We start from the raw sequence: 6,000 nt of genomic DNA on the forward strand, positions 1-6,000 counted from the left end.
TACCTTTACTTTGCTCAGCAGCACTTCAGAGCCTTCATATATCAATCGTCCCAGAAGGAAAATGTGAACATTATTATTTGTCTAAACAAAACAAGTCTATTCCAATAAACTTTCTGTCCAAAAATAATTGGGCTAAAATAACATGACAGAATCAATGTGTCCTTAATATTAGTGTGATGTTCACTTGTCTTTGTTTGTGTCTATACACCGGCAAACATTAATGGAATGTGGAGTCCATTCGAATTTCCATGGGTTTGGAGCCTATAGACAAATTCAGTAACATAAAAATGAGATTTATGACCAGCACTTGAAATAATACTTCAGAAGTATCAGTAAAGATCAAATTCTTATATGTGCCCATTCTGTCTTGTTTTCTATGGAAAATGTCAGTATATGTTGCTGAAGTCCCAGTGTGGTATATGTAGGTCCACTTGTGTCATTGCACAGATCTTTCAAACTTATCACTGAACAAATAATTTTTCTGGAGGCCACTGTGGTTTATGAGGAAGCTATGCCAGTTCCAACCAGCCGATATTAAGCTCAACAGACTGCAAGGCATTTTCTTTTGCATTACATCTAAAATCTCATAACCACTTCTATCCAAAAGAAATGTGAGCTTTTAACAGCTTTGAGGCAAAACCTCATAATAAAAACTTTTTTTATGTAGCATTTTTCATTTCAGGATTGCACAAAGCATTTTGATTCATGGAATTACTTGTGGGCTGAGAGAAATCATGATCTTGGCCTCCTGCAAAATACAGCCCTGTAGCTCTTGTAACTTGGGACCACTGTAGTAACCTTGAGAAACCTCCATCAGACTTATTTTAAAAAGAAGAAAATTATGGTATTCAGTTAAGTGGCTGACTTTCAGAACACACAGCAAGAAGTGTCAGTGCTCAAAATAAATTGAGATTAATCCAGGAGTTACTTGTTTTACCAGCTGTGAAATGCTTAGCTATTTTCAGACATGCATTTCATAGGGGAAAAAAAGCTTTCAGCACAGTCTCTTCTTTAAGTCTCAAAGACTTGTGTAAACAGAACTCACTGTCTCTAACTGAAAGGTTAAAAGCAGTGATAGAAATACACTGTTAATAATTTTGGGGTTTCATTATGGTATTTGGAGTCACAATGTAACATAGAAAAGGTCCAGTTTTTCTTCTTCTTATACCAGTAACAAGCCTAGTGGTGATGCTAACACGTCATAAGAAGTGCTTTAAGGAAATTTTATTACATTTCTTTACTATGAAAAAAAGATGAAATAATGATAAAAAAGAGGTAAAGAAGCAAAAGAAATTGGAGATTTAGCATTATTTCTTTTCCATGCTGGTAAAGGCATTTGCTATTGTTTTCATGATACATTAATGAGTAGAGAGATGTCTGGATAAAGATGGAGCAATTCAAACAGAATAGCAGGTACAAAGGGGATATTCCTTTAAAAATTTTCTAATGAGAATAATTAAATTATAAGGTTGCTTTTTATCTACAGTGGTGACTTTCTGAGATGCAGGGCAAGATATGCTATTCAAAGTTAAGATCAATGTAACACAGTTAACAGATCCAATTTATGGCTAAAGTTACTGGATTGTTCACTTGCTATAGGAAAAAATAATATTTACATCAACTCAAGTTGCATGTACATATTTTAGACTTGGTTTTAGATGCTAGGGCTAATATCTTTATCAAATGTTTAATAAAACCAATTCTGCCAAATTCTTATTTTAAGCCCTTTTATAAGTTTCCATTTAGTCTTTTTTAAAAGAGTTGCATGAATGTTTTTTTAGAGGGGTTTTTTAAATCTACATTCCTTTTTTAAAGTTTATTTTAGATGTTATTACTTCATCAAATTACAGGATTTTAAATACCTGAAGCCAGTGATAAGTCTACAGCTTGTAGGGAACATAATTTCCTATAGAAAAGTCTTCACTCTTTTGGGAGAACTATTATTTCATTAATATGAACAAGATTTATATTTAAAATGATCCAAAATGATCCACTTAATTATGAAAGATAATTTCTTTCTCTCGAAGTGCAATATAGCCTTTTATCTATTTAGAAGTCTGAAAAGTGTTTGTTACGCTCTGAGTCAGGTCCTGGGTATTGACTGAAAGACTCCATCCTGTCAAGGGATGTCTTTCATTGTAGCCCTAAGTAAATGAAAGGGGTGTTCAAACAGGGTCACCTTGTTGTGTAGCTGGTTTCTCATCATTCCAGAAAATTTTTTCCAGCTTTGCTGAAAAAGCCAAGGAAGCAAAATAAAATTACCCATTTCTTCACCTTGCACACTTAGAGCCATTGAGATCAGTGTCCTGTCTTTCATCACAGCAATATATATGGTTGCACACTCCGTCAGAGGAATTTGTTAAGATTTTTTATCTGACTTGAAGAAATAATGAATAGCTTTCTTTTTATATTAATGACATTTCTTTCAAGATGATTCTATGCTGAGTTCAAGCTCAAGTACCCACATCATTGATTTTTAAGCACAAAGACGTTCCTGATTTCCCACAGATTCAATAATGTTAGGCTGCTTGGTAAATGATAGTTTATTATGACTTTTTTCAGAGTTTAGGTGTTCAAATTTTTCTTAGTTAGCACTATATTGATTTTAGCTGCTAAGTGACCTATGATTATGGGCTTATTTTCTAACACTGGAGGGGGGAATGACTTTCTCTGTATCAATTTTCTTTTTTACTCTAATGGGTAGGAAACCATGAAAATTTGAGATAAGCTGTGCAAGTGAGTTTCAGGGACAAAATGCTGGCTTTAAAGTGTTCAGTTTATTTTCAAGTCTGAGATGCAACATAGCAACATGACTTCAAACTACTGAATTCTTTAAAGCATCTACAGTCTACATTCTTTCCTTGTACTCTCAGAAAACAACAAAAGTGCTAAAAAAATGAAGGCTTTCATTTCAGCACTGCAGAAATGTACACTGGAAACTATTTACTCGGGGTAGCATGGTAAATTTTACATTGATCACCTGAAAAAAAGAAAATAATTTGAAGCATGCCTTTGTGGCTTACTTTGTGGCTATAAAATGACAAATTTAGCATATTTGAACATTAGCACAGACCAACCTCTATGCTGAAGAACTATCATTAATGTGGTGCAGAATCCATTAAAATAACATATTGCTTCATGCAGTGTTTTTGATAATTTGACCAGAAAAATGACCTACCACAGACAACAAACCTGAAGAACACAGAGGTATTTGGCATTTTGCACAAAAACACAGGAGAATTGTTCTTATTATCTGGTATGCCCAAGGCATCACTTGGCCTGCAGGATACTGCAAATATTACAGTTGGGGTTTTCATTAAAAACTCTTGTCCAAGCTACTCAGCATCACACAGTGGAGGGCAGGGACATCACCCAGATCTGAACCTTGTATTGCTAAATGTTCCCACCTTTACTTTCCTGCTGCTACTGGCATAATGCTATTTCTGCCTTATAGAATTACATGTCAGTTCTAGAAAATTTACTGATCAGAAACAGGGTGAAAGCAAAACCTTCCTAATCTTTCTCTCCCACTTCTGAAATACTGGATTATCAAATCTAATCCAGAATACCCAGGACTTCTGCTGTAAGGAAACTTGGGCTGCACGTGAGTCACAAAAGCATGGAACAGGCAATATGACTCAGATTTCCTGGTCTGAATTATGACACCTCTGGCTTTGAACCCAAAGTTTTTTACTTCTCATCTGACTATCCAAAGTACAAGGAAAACAGTATTTATGATAGGTCAGTAGTTTTGACTAAAAAAAGTTTTCTGCAACTTGAGAAACCCTTCCTAATGAAAATTGCTGAGCTTGATACCCAAAGTGTTTCATATCAAGTAGCATTATAACTGCAGCTTGCTCTGCAGCTTCATTGTCCCTGCATAAGTCTTGAATAATATGAAGTTGGGGTTTGACAGATATTTTTTTCTGTACTTTTTCTAAGGGGGTTGGGGGAGTGGTTTTGGGTTTTTTTTAGATTCAGCTTTTATTTTATTTTTGGTCTTATTATGCATAGGTACTCTGGAAAAGATAGAAGTATCCCATAAATCTCTGTTTCTTGCACAAATAGACTCTTTCATTCTTGTACAGATGCCCATCATATTGGAGAAACCAGCTGGTTTTTGTTGTCCTTGGACCTCAGCTTTGATCTGTCTTCCAGGGCTCACTGCTGGACTGTTCAGGCCAGTATGGAGAAGGAGTGTAAAGTTTCAGGAATATGTTCCTGGGGAATGCAATGCAACTTTCTGTACTCATTTCATATCTGCATGGGACATCTGAATGCTAAATTATACATCTATAACTGAGACTAACCCACCATCTCCCAGTGACATGTAACCAACTAATTGATCAGAAATGGTAGAAATCTTACATGAGACAAAAATGTCCATAAGGCATGCAATAGAGCTTTTAAAGTTCTTTATATGTCCACACCAGTTCTGGTCACAACACACCCCATAACTGTGTCATGACATGCCAGCACTTGTAAAGAAGTTTCTGTGCATAGAGCTATAAAAAAGATGTAGAAAGATGTGTAACACAGTGGTCAAAGAAGATACTAAATATGGAAATTAGGCAGAGATTAGGAAGCTTAAAATATGAAAGCTTCATTTCATAATTGCCTGCATTACTGAGGAACTAGTCTTCCTTGTATCTCATGGCTGCTGTTCATTGTGGCGTCTAGAAAATCCAGCAATTAATCCATCCAGGCATATCAGATATATGATATTTATAATAAGAATATATTCTCATCACAGAGGAACTAAAAATGTAATAGTTGGACATCCAAGAGATAACAAGAGTATGAGTATAGACAGAGCAGTCCACAGGAATAATTCTGTGTAACCTCTCACTCTTCAAAAGTACCAGCCAATGGGCTTGCAAAAAATCCATATTGCAATTCCTTTTTCTTAGTATCACATCTGGAAAATCAGAATAACAACCTGCTCTAATGTTCTTTCGAAATTGTGTTACAGAAAAAATTTTTCCCTTTCCTTACCTAAACTGTAGCTTCTCTTTCGAGTTATCTGGGAAAGTGCTTTCAGAAAGTCTTTTTCTAACTACTCAAATTGCCTGCTTATGTAAACAGTACAGCTTTGGAAAACAAAAATTTCGTTCTTGGATTAGAGGCAAGTGGATGTTTACTCCAGAGTGTCTTGGCTCATTTTAAATAATCTACAAGATCAGCCAATATATTTTGCAGATTCATATGTCATAAAATCATAGGATTATGGAAAAACAAGATTGGAAGGCATTTTAAAAGGTCATCAACCCTATTCTTCTACTTTTATGGTGGGGTCAGCAAGTGTGTGGCATTTTAAAAGTGGAGCTCTCACACCCTCAGCAGTGAGTTCTTTATTGGTAGGTTATTCCTGAGAATAACCCCCACATTTTCTCCCACAAGAAAAGTTCCTCCAGGTGTTCTGACTGCTCCTGCCTTCATAATATATTCCAGCACACTGTATCAATTTTTAAATTATTTTCTCTTTTAATGCAGTTTTTTTTTTTTTTTTTTTTTTTACTAGTAGGAACACTGATGCAAATAGAAAGTGAGGAGAATGACAATATCCTTTATACTGACTCTTTTTTTAATTAAGGTACAATTGTAAAACAGGGAAAGGAAAAAAGAAATGCAGCACTTATGGTTTCTGCTGGTAATGTAATAGTTCAGATAATTGCAGTACTCTAATTTTATTTTTTAAGTAATCAAGCAGAATTTCAGTTTTTCAAAATAATTGTTCTTGGCGAATATCTTCCCTAAAAACAGTGTATATCCAATATGTACTAACCCAATTAAAATCACACCAAATCACAGAAATTTTTTTGTAGTTTTTGACAACCCCTCAATAAAATTTTTTTCAGAGTGAAGGTTGAAAAACTTAAGGAAACATACTAGTTTAACAGCTAGGGATTTCTATTGGGCAAAATGGCTTTTATATAATACCTAAATATTTTATCTCTGATCCTTTTTCTGAACCCATTGTAAATGCCTCTGCAAGGTTGA

Source organism: Molothrus aeneus, chromosome 1 (genome assembly GCF_037042795.1).
Source record: "Molothrus aeneus isolate 106 chromosome 1, BPBGC_Maene_1.0, whole genome shotgun sequence".
NCBI classification, from domain to species: Eukaryota; Metazoa; Chordata; class Aves; order Passeriformes; family Icteridae; genus Molothrus; species Molothrus aeneus.